The 10932-nt window shown below is 42.5% G+C and overlaps 5 non-coding genes across 5 annotated transcripts; all 5 read left to right on the top strand.

Moving 5' to 3' along the window:
• Positions 1 to 325: 325 nt before the first annotated feature.
• On the top strand, positions 326 to 444 carry LOC130520906 (5S ribosomal RNA). The gene has a single exon (XR_008949103.1). It is a non-coding gene; the product is annotated as a 5S ribosomal RNA (ribosomal RNA).
• A 1904-nt stretch (positions 445 to 2348) lies between these two features.
• Positions 2349 to 2468, top strand: LOC130520907 (5S ribosomal RNA). Its single transcript, XR_008949104.1, has one exon. It is a non-coding gene; the product is annotated as a 5S ribosomal RNA (ribosomal RNA).
• A 1918-nt stretch (positions 2469 to 4386) lies between these two features.
• LOC130520905 (5S ribosomal RNA) lies at positions 4387 to 4505 on the top strand. The gene has a single exon (XR_008949102.1). It is a non-coding gene; the product is annotated as a 5S ribosomal RNA (ribosomal RNA).
• A 1897-nt stretch (positions 4506 to 6402) lies between these two features.
• LOC130520904 (5S ribosomal RNA) lies at positions 6403 to 6521 on the top strand. The gene has a single exon (XR_008949101.1). It is a non-coding gene; the product is annotated as a 5S ribosomal RNA (ribosomal RNA).
• Positions 6522 to 8418: 1897 nt separating this feature from the next.
• Positions 8419 to 8537, top strand: LOC130520903 (5S ribosomal RNA). The gene has a single exon (XR_008949100.1). It is a non-coding gene; the product is annotated as a 5S ribosomal RNA (ribosomal RNA).
• Positions 8538 to 10932: the final 2395 nt, after the last annotated feature.

Here is a 10932-nt window from a genome sequence, read left to right as displayed (position 1 = left end):
ACTGGCCCGCACCGGCCCGGGATCGATCCCTGGCCATGGCACATTGCTTTTAACTTGATTTCATTTATCGGAGTTGAATCTTGTTTGATTTGTTTGAAGACGTTTCACCTCTCATCCAAGAGCCGTTCTAGGCAGCAGATTTGATGATATGACGCTCATAGGCTATATAGCCTTTTTTTTTGGGGGGAATGGATTGGAGGCTGCTCCAACATTGACGTTTGGACTGTGACAAAGCAAAATGGACAACCTCCACCAGAATAAGTGTTTCAAAAAATAAGTTTGAGTTGTATTAACTTCAAAAGGCCATTTTCTTGCGGCTGCTCTCGCTTACGGCCATACCACCCTGAGAACGCCCGATCTCGTCCGATCTCGGAAGCTAAGCAGGGTCGGGCCTGGTTAGTACTTGGAGGGGAGACCGCCTGGGAATACCAGGTGCTGTAAGCTTTTTGCACTCCTCCACTGGGTCAGCAGAGGCCGCCAGTGTTCCTGATAATTATCCAGCCAGATGTTATTCACTTCTTAAGTACTTCAAACATTGAGATTTATGTTGCACTATTGTACATCGTTTTAGATTTAATATTTTATGAGTGTGTGTGTGTGTCGCAAGGATGATCGGCGGTGGAGGAGACAGAGGGAGACGGGAGCTTCTTTACTCCAAAAAATTATTTTTATTTTCCAAAAAAAAAGTGGTGTCAGAAGATGCCAGGTTGAATCCATACAATAACATACAGACCCTGCACACTTTTACACACCACAACTTTGACTCTGTCTCCAAATTTTCTTTTTTCTCCAAAATAACAACCAACCAACTCAACATCCCACCCCGTCTGGGGCTTACTACAGGGCTTCTATAGCTGTAGCCCTCCTACAGGTGAAACCAATTATCAAAATTATTACGCTCACTAATACATTTACAAACTCAAAATAACAATCGAACAGAAAATATTAAATATGCGTAAAACGCCCAAAACAAATTTCCACCATCAAAACCACCCAGTGCATAGTAAAATACATGTTCATCTTACTCTTCTAAAACACCCCCGCTAAAATAGATTGTGCCGTAGCACCTCGCGAAACCCCTCCATGTATACAATCATTGAACAGTCCATCGGTTCCCCGAACCAGGAAGTATGTCGTGCTGGTGAGCTATTGAAATATTGGTGCTTTTGATAAATGACAAACAAATAAACCTTGATGCTTTAAAACAGCCATAGTGTGAGTGTGATTCTTTGGGCAACGTTAAACAGACGGGAGGTGACACGGTGAGGCAATATGACGCGCGTTGTTTACTTGGGTGGAACTAATTGGAACATAAATGCCGGTTGGCCATGCCGTGCATGTCGGCTACAATGTATTCCAATAAGAAGCGATGGTAAAAAGTGGTGTGTGTGAAATGCTTCAACCGAGTAAACCAAGACAGAACGGAATGGAAATGAAATGCAAACGTGTCGGCGTAAGTGGCACGGCTCACTCCGTGTGTGTGCGTGCGTGCGTGCGTGTGTCTGTGTCTGTGTGTGTGTGTTTGTGTTTAAATAAAATTGAATTTCCCACTTTGGTCCACACTATTGTCAACATTTCTGTCTTCGCAAAAGCCAACTCAAGGCGGCAGAGTCCGGAATTGAAAACAATATCTAAAGAACTCAAGTATCATACTAACAACACTAATATTCCATCTGTCTATCCCCAACTGAATTAACTCCCCACCTATCTCATCAGAATATTTGTAACAGAATAAGCAGATAACGTAGCATTTCCCTGTTCATATCTGCGACTTGCAATTGAGAATTGTCAATAAAACTATGCTATGACACAAACTACAGTTTAATAGACTGCTGTGCTCCTAAAAAGAGCAGCATTTGTGGCTCATAAACCTCACAGACACTGCTTTGCTCTTTAAACATTTTTATGATCGTGACTTTTTCAATCAAATATCTTCCGTTTGATAATGCCCAAAGCGGGATTCGAACTCTCCCTCTGGGGTCTTCAGGAGGTTTCTATCAGGTTGTCTGTTACAGCGATTCTCGACTGGCCCGCACCGGCCCGGGATCGATCCCTGGCCATGGCACATTGCTTTTAACTTGATTTCATTTATCGGAGTTGAATCTTGTTTGATTTGTTTGAAGACGTTTCACCTCTCATCCAAGAGCCGTTCTAGGCAGATTTGATGATATGACGCTCATAGGCTATATAGCCTTTTCTTTTTGGGGGGAATGGATTGGAGGCTGCTCCAACATTGACGTTTGGACTGTGACAAAGCAAAATGGACAACCTCCACCAGAATAAGTGTTTCAAGAAAATAAGTTTGAGTTGTATTAACTTCAAAAGGCCATTTTCTTGCGGCTGCTCTCGCTTACGGCCATACCACCCTGAGAACGCCCGATCTCGTCCGATCTCGGAAGCTAAGCAGGGTCGGGCCTGGTTAGTACTTGGATGGAGAGACCGCCTGGGAATACCAGGTGCTGTAAGCTTTTTGCACTCCTCCACTGGGTCAGCAGAGGCCGCCAGTGTTCCTGATAATTATCCAGCCAGATGTTATTCACTTCTTAAGTACTTCTAACATTGAGATTTAATGTTGCACTATTGTACATCGTTTTAGATTTAATATTTTATGAGTGTGTGTGTGTGTGTGTGTGTGTGTCGCAAGGATGATCGGCGGTGGAGGAGACAGAGGGAGAAGGGAGCTTCTTTACTCCAAAATTTTATTTTTATTTTCCAAAAATAAAGTGGTGTCAGAAGATGCCAGGTTGAATCCATACAATAACATACAGACCCTGCACACTTTTACACACCACAACTTTGACTCTGTCTCCAAATTTCTTTTTTCTCCAAAATAACAACCAACCAACTCAACATCCCACCCCGTCTGGGGCTTACTCCAGGGCTTCTATAGCTGTAGCCCCCTACAGGTGAAACCAATTATCAAAATTATTACGCTCACTAATACATTTACAAACTCAAAATAACAATCGAACAGAAAATATTAAATATGCGTAAAACGCCCAAAAAAAATTTCCACCATCAAAACCACCCAGTGCATAGTAAAATACATGTTCAACTTACTCTTCTCTAAAACACCCCCGCTAAAATAGATTGTGCCGTAGCACCTCGCGAAACCCCTCCATGTATACAATCATTGAACAGTCCATCGGTTTCCCCGAACCAGGAACTATGTCCTGCTGGTGAGCTATTGAATATTGGTGCTTTTGATAAATGACAAACAAATAAACCTTGATGCTTTTAAACAGCCATAGTGTGAGTGTGATTCTTTGGGCAACGTTAAACAGACGGAGGAGGTGACACGGTGAGGCAATATGACGCGCGTTGTTTACTTGGGTGGAACTAATTGGAACATAAATGCCGGTTGGCCATGCCGTGCATGTCGGCTACAATGTATTCCAATAAGAAGCAGCTATGGTAAAAAGTGGTGTGTGTGAAATGCTTCACCTCGAGTAAACCAAGACAGAACGGAATGGAAATGAAATGCAAACGTGTCGGCGTAAGTAAGTGGCACGGCTCACTCCGTGCGTGTGTGGCGGTGTTGTGTCTGTTGTTTGTGTTGTTTGTGTTAAAATAAATTGAATTTCCCACTTTGGTCCACACTATTGGCAACATTTCTGTCTTCGCAAAAGCCAACTCAAGGCGGCAGAGTCCGGAATTGAAAACAATATCTAAAGAACTCAAGTATCATACTAACAACACTCATTATTCCATCTGTCTATCCCCAACTGAATTAACTCCCCACCTATCTCATCAGAATATTTGTAACAGAATGAAGCAGATAACGTAGCATTTCCCTGTTCATATCTGCGACTTGCAATTTAGAATTGTCAATAAAACTATGCTATGACACAAACTACAGTTTAATAGACTGATGTGCTCCTAAAAAGAGCAGCATTTGTGGCTCATAAACCTCACAGACACTGCTTTGCTCTTTAAACATTTTTATGATGGTGAATTTTTCAATCAAATATCTTCCGTTTGATAATGCCCAAAGCGGGATTCGAACTCTCCCTCTGGGGTCTTCAGGAGGTTTCAATCAGGTTGTCTGTTACAGCGATTCTCGACTGGCCCGCACCGGCCGGGATCGATCCCTGGCCATGGCACATTGCTTTTAACTTGATTTCATTTATCGGAGTTGAATCTTGTTTGATTTGTTTGAAGACGTTTCACCTCTCATCCAAGAGCCGTTCTAGGCAGATTTGATGATATGACGCTCATAGGCTATATAGCCTTTTCTTTTTGGGGGGAATGGATTGGAGGCTGCTCCAACATTGACGTTTGGACTGTGACAAAGCAAAATGGACAACCTCCACCAGAATAAGTGTTTCAAGAAAATAAGTTTGAGTTGTATTAACTTCAAAAGGCCATTTTCTTGCGGCTGCTCTCGCTTACGGCCATACCACCCTGAGAACGCCCGATCTCGTCCGATCTCGGAAGCTAAGCAGGGTCGGGCCTGGTTAGTACTTGGATGGGAGACCGCCTGGGAATACCAGGTGCTGTAAGCTTTTTGCACTCCTCCACTGGGTCAGCAGAGGCCGCCAGTGTTCCTGATAATTATCCAGCCAGATGTTATTCACTTCTTAAGTACTTCAACATTGAGATTTAATGTTGCACTATTGTACATCGTTTTAGATTTAATATTTTATGAGTGTGTGGTGTTGTGTCGCAAGGATGATCGGCGGTGGAGGAGACAGAGGGAGACGGGAGCTTCTTTACTCCAAAAAATTATTTTTATTTTCCAAAAATAAAGTGGTGTCAGAAGATGCCAGGTTGAATCCATACAATAACATACAGACCCTGCACACTTTTACACACCACAACTTTGACTCTCTTCTCCAAATTTTCTTTTTTCTCCAAAATAACAACCAACCAACTCAACATCCCACCCCGTCTGGGGCTTACTACAGGGCTTCTATAGCTGTAGCCCTCCTACAGGTGAAACCAATTATCAAAATTATTACGCTAACTAATACATTTACAAACTCAAAATAACAATCGAACAGAAAATATTAAATATGCGTAAAACGCCCCCAAAACAAATTTCCACCATCAAAACCACCCAGTGCATAGTAAAATACATGTTCATCTTACTCTTCTAAAACACCCCCGCTAAAATAGATTGTGCCGTAGCACCTCGCGAAACCCCTCCATGTATACAATCATTGAACAGTCCATCGGTTTCCCCGAACCAGGAAGTATGTCCTGCTGGTGAGCTATTGAAATATTGGTGCTTTTGATAAATGACAAAAAATAAACCTTGATGCTTTTAAACAGCCATAGTGTGAGTGTGATTCTTTGGGCAACGTTAACAGACGGGAGGTGACACGGTGAGGCAATATGACGCGCGTTGTTTACTTGGGTGGAACTAATTGGAACATAAATGCCGGTTGGCCATGCCGTGCATGTCGGCTACAATGTATTCCAATAAGAAGCTATGGTAAAAAGTGGTGTGTGTGAAATGCTTCAACCTAGTAAACCAAGACAGAACGGAATGGAAATGAAATGCAAACGTGTCGGCGTAAGTGGCACGGCTCACTCCGTGCGTGTGTGCGTGTGTCTGTGTCTGTGTGTTTGTGTTTGTGTTTAAATAAAATTGAATTTCCCACTTTGGTCCACACTATTGGCAACATTTCTGTCTTCGCAAAAGCCAACTCAAGGCGGCAGAGTCCGGAATTGAAAACAATATCTAAAGAACTCAAGTATCATACTAACAACACTAATATTCCATCTGTCTATCCCCAACTGAATTAACTCCCCACCTATCTCATCAGAATATTTGTAACAGAATAAGCAGATAACGTAGCATTTCCCTGTTCATATCTGCGACTTGCAATTTAGAATTTGTCAATAAAACTATGCTATGACACAAACTACAGTTTAATAGACTGCTGTGCTCCTAACAAGAGCAGCATTTGTGGCTCATAAACCTCACAGACACTGCTTTGCTCTTTAAACATTTTATGATGGTGAATTTTTCAATCAAATATCTTCCGTTTGATAATGCCCAAAGCGGGATTCGAACTCTCCCTCTGGGGTCTTCAGGAGGTTTCAATCAGGTTGTCTGTTACAGCGATTCTCGACTGGCCCGCACCGGCCCGGGATCGATCCCTGGCCATGGCACATTGCTTTTAACTTGATTTCATTTATCGGAGTTGAATCTTGTTTGATTTGTTTGAAGACGTTTCACCTCTCATCCAAGAGCCGTTCTAGGCAGATTTGATGATATGACGCTCATAGATATATAGCCTTTCTTTTTTGGGGGGAATGGATTGGAGGCTGCTCCAACATTGACGTTTGGACTGTGACAAAGCAAAATGGACAACCTCCACCAGAATAGTGTTTCAAGAAAATAAGTTTGAGTTGTATTAACTTCAAAGGCCATTTTCTTGCGCAGCTGCTCTCGCTTACGGCCATACCACCCTGAGAACGCCCGATCTCGTCCGATCTCGGAAGCTAAGCAGGGTCGGGCCTGGTTAGTACTTGGATGGGAGACCGCCTGGGAATACCAGGTGCTGTAAGCTTTTTGCACTCCTCCACTGGGTCAGCAGAGGCCGCCAGTGTTCCTGATAATTATCCAGCCAGATGTTATTCACTACTTTAAGTACTTCAACATTGAGATTTAATGTTGCACTATTGTACATCGTTTTAGATTTAATATTTTATGAGTGTGTGTGTGTGTGTGTGTGTCGCAAGGATGATCGGCGGTGGAGGAGACAGAGGGAGACGGGAGCTTCTTTACTCTCAAAAAATTATTTTTATTTTCCAAAATAAAGTGGTGTCAGAAGATGCCAGGTTGAATCCATACAATAACATACAGACCCTGCACACTTTTACACACCACACTTTTGACTCTTTCTCCAAATTTTCTTTTTTCTCCAAAATAACAACCAACCAACTCAACATCCCCCCCCGTCTGGGGCTTACTCCAGGGCTTCTATAGCTGTAGCCCTCCTACAGGTGAAACCAATTATCAAAATTATTACGCTAACTAATACATTTACAAACTCAAAATAACAATCGAACAGAAAATATAAATATGCGTAAAACGCCCAAACAAATTTCCACCATCAAAACCACCCAGTGCATAGTAAAATACATGTTCAACTTACTCTTCTAAAACACCCCGCTAAAATAGATTGTGCCGTAGCACCTCGCGAAACCCCTCCATGTATACAATCATTGACAGTCCATCGGTTTCCCCGAACCAGGAAGTATGTCCTGCTGGTGAGCTATTGAAATATTGGTACTTTTGATAAATGACAAACAAATAAACCTTGATGCTTTTAAACAGCCATAGTGTGAGTGTGATTCTTTGGGCAACGTTAAACAGACGGGAGGTGACACGGTGAGGCAATATGACGCGCGTTGTTTACTTGGGTGGAACTAATTGGAACATAAATGCCGTTTGGCCATGCCGTGCATGTCGGCTACAATGTATTCCAATAAGAAGCTATGGTAAAAAGTGGTGTGTGTGAAATGCTTCAACCGAGTAAACCAAGACAGAACGGAATGGAAATGAAATGCAAACGTGTCGGCGTAAGTGGCACGGCTCACTCCGTGTGTTGTGCGTGTGTCTGTGTATGTGTGTTTGTGTTTGTGTTTAAATAAAATTGAATTTCCCACTTTGGTCCACACTATTGGCAACATTTCTGTCTTCGCAAAAGCCAACTCAAGGCGGCAGAGTCCGGAATTGAAACAATATCTAAAGAACTCAAGTATCATACTAACAACACTAATATTCCATCTGTCTATCCCCAACTGAATTAACTCCCCACCTATCTCATCAGAATATTTGTAACAGAATAAGCAGATAACGTAGCATTTCCCTGTTCATATCTGCGACTTGCAATTTAGAATTTGTCAATAAAACTATGCTATGACACAAACTACAGTTTAATAGACTGCTGTGCTCCTAAAAAGAGCAGCATTTGTGGCTCATAAACCTCACAGACACTGCTTTGCTCTTTAACATTTTTATGATGGTGAATTTTTCAATCAAATATCTTCCGTTTGATAATGCCCAAAGCGGATTCGAACTCTCCCTCTGGGGTCTTCAGGAGGTTTCAATCAGGGTTGTCTGTTACAGCGTTTTTCGACTGGCCCGCACCGGCCCGGGATCGATCCCTGGCCATGGCACATTGCTTTTAACTTGATTTCATTTATCGGAGTTGAATCTTTTGTTTGTTTTTTTGAAGACGTTTCACCTCTCATCCAAGAGCCGTTCTAGGCAGATTTGATGATATGACGCTCATAGGCTATATAGCCTTTTCTTTTTGGGGGAATGGATTGGAGGCTGCTCCAACATTGACGTTTGGACTGTGACAAGCAAAATGGACAACCTCCACCAGAATAAGTGTTTCAAGAAAATAAGTTTGAGTTGTATTAACTTCAAAAGGCCATTTTCTTGCGGCTGCTCTCGCTTACGGCCATACCACCCTGAGAACGCCCGATCTCGTCCGATCTCGGAAGCTAAGCAGGGTCGGGCCTGGTTAGTACTTGGATGGGAGACCGCCTGGGAATACCAGGTGCTGTAAGCTTTTTGCACTCCTCCACTGGGTCAGCAGAGGCCGCCAGTGTTCCTGATAATTATCCAGCCAGATGTTATTCACTTCTTAAGTACTTCAAACATTGAGATTTAATGTTGCACTATTGTACATCGTTTTAGATTTAATATTTTATGAGTGTGTGTGTGTGTCGCAAGGATGATCGGCGGTGGAGGAGACAGAGGGAGACGGGAGCTTCTTTACTCCAAAAATTATTTTTATTTTCCAAAAATAAAGTGGTGTCAGAAGATGCCAGGTTGAATCCATACAATAACATACAGACCCTGCACACTTTTACACACCACAACTTTGACTCTGTCTCCAAATTTTCTTTTTTCTCCAAAATACAACCAACCAACTCAACATCCCCCCCCGTCTGGGGCTTACTCCAGGGCTTCTATAGCTGTAGCCCTCCTACAGGTGAAACCAATTATCAAAATTATTACGCTCACTAATACATTTACAAACTCAAAATAACAATCGAACAGAAAATATTAATATGCGTAAAACGCCCAAAACAAATTTCCACCATCAAAACCACCCAGTGCATAGTAAAATACATGTTCATCTTACTCTTCTAAAACACCCCCGCTAAAATAGATTGTGCCGTAGCACCTCGCGAAACCCCTCCATGTATACAATCATTGAACACTCCATCGGTTTCCCCGAACCAGGAAGTATGTCCTGCTGGTGAGCTATGAAATATTGGTTGCTTTTGATAAATGACAAACAAATAAACCTTGATGGCTTTTAAACAGCCATAGTGTGAGTGTGATTCTTTGGGCAACGGTTAAACAGACGGAGAGGTGACACGGTGAGCAATATGACGCAGCGCCGTGTTTACTGGGTGGAAACTAATTGGACCATAAATGCCGGTTGGCCCGGCCGTGCATGTCGGCTACAATGTATTCCAATAAGAAGCGATGGTTTAAAAAGTGGTGTGTGTGAAATGCTTCACCTAGTAAACCAAGACAGAACGGAATGGAAATGAAATGCAAACGTGTCGGCGTAGTACGGCTAAGTGAACGGCTCCACTCGTGCGTGTGTATGTGTTTTGTGTTTTAAATAAAATTAATTTCCCACTTGGTCCACACTATTGGCAACATTTCTGTCTTCGCAAAAGCCAACTCAAGGCGGCAGGCAGAGTCGGAATTGAAAAACATTCTCAAAGAACTCAAGATCATACTAAAACACTAATATTCCATCTGTCTATCCCCAACTGAATTAAACTCCCCACCTATCTCATCAGAATATTTGTAAACAGAATGAGCAGATAACGTAGCATTTCTGTTCATATCTGCGACTTGCAATTTAGAATTTGTCAATATAAACTATGCTATGACACAAACTACAGTTTAATAGACTGATGTGCTCCCTAAAAAGAGCAGCATTTGTGGCTCATAAACCTCACAGACACTGCTTTGCTCTTTTTAAACATTTTTATGATGGTGAAATTTTCAATCAAATATCTTCCGTTTGAAATGCCCAAAGCGGGATTCGAACTCGCCCTCTGGGGTCTTCAGGAGGTTTCAATCAGGTGTCTGTTACAGCGTTTTTCGACTGCCCGCACCGGCCCGGGATCGATCCCTGGCCATGGCAAACTTGCTTTTAACTTGATTTCATTTATCGGAGTTGAATCTTGTTTGATTTTTTTTTTGAAGACGTTTACCTCTCATCCAAGAGCCGTTCTAGGCAGATTTGATGATATGACGCTCATAGGCTATATAGCCTTTCTTTTTGGGGGGAATGGATGAGAGGCTGCTCCAACATTGACGTTTGGACTGTGACAAAGCAAAATGGACAACCTCCACCAGAATAAGTGTTTCAAGAAAATAAGTTTGAGTTGTATTAACTTCAAAAGGCCATTTTCTTGCGGCTGCTCTCGCTTTACGGCCCCATACACACCCTGAGAAGCCCGATCTCGGAAGCTAAAGCAGGGTCGGGCCTGGTTAGTACTTGGATGGGAGACCGCCTGGGAATACCAGGTGCTGTAAGCTTTTGCACTCCTCCACTGGGTCAGCAGAGGCCGCAGTGTTCCTGATAATTATCCAGCCAGATGTTATTCACTCTCTTAAGTACTTCTAACATTGAGATTTAATTGTTGCACTATTGTACATCGTTTTAGATTTAATATTTATGGTGTGTGTTTTTTTGTCTGTGTCGCAAGGATGATCGGCGGTTGGATGGAGAGACAGAGGGAGACGGGAGCTTCTTTACTCCCAAAAATTATTTTTATTTTCCAAAATAAAGTGGTGTCAGAAGATGCAGGTTGAATCCATACAATAACATACAGACCCTGCACCACTTTTACACACACAAACTTTGACTCTTTCTCCAAAAATTCTTTTTCTCCAAAATAACAACCAACCAACTCAACATCCCACCCCGT

Source organism: Takifugu flavidus, unplaced genomic scaffold (assembly GCF_003711565.1).
Source record: "Takifugu flavidus isolate HTHZ2018 unplaced genomic scaffold, ASM371156v2 ctg581, whole genome shotgun sequence".
Taxonomy (NCBI): Eukaryota; Metazoa; Chordata; class Actinopteri; order Tetraodontiformes; family Tetraodontidae; genus Takifugu; species Takifugu flavidus.
This window is presented reverse-complemented; position numbering and strand designations above follow the sequence as displayed.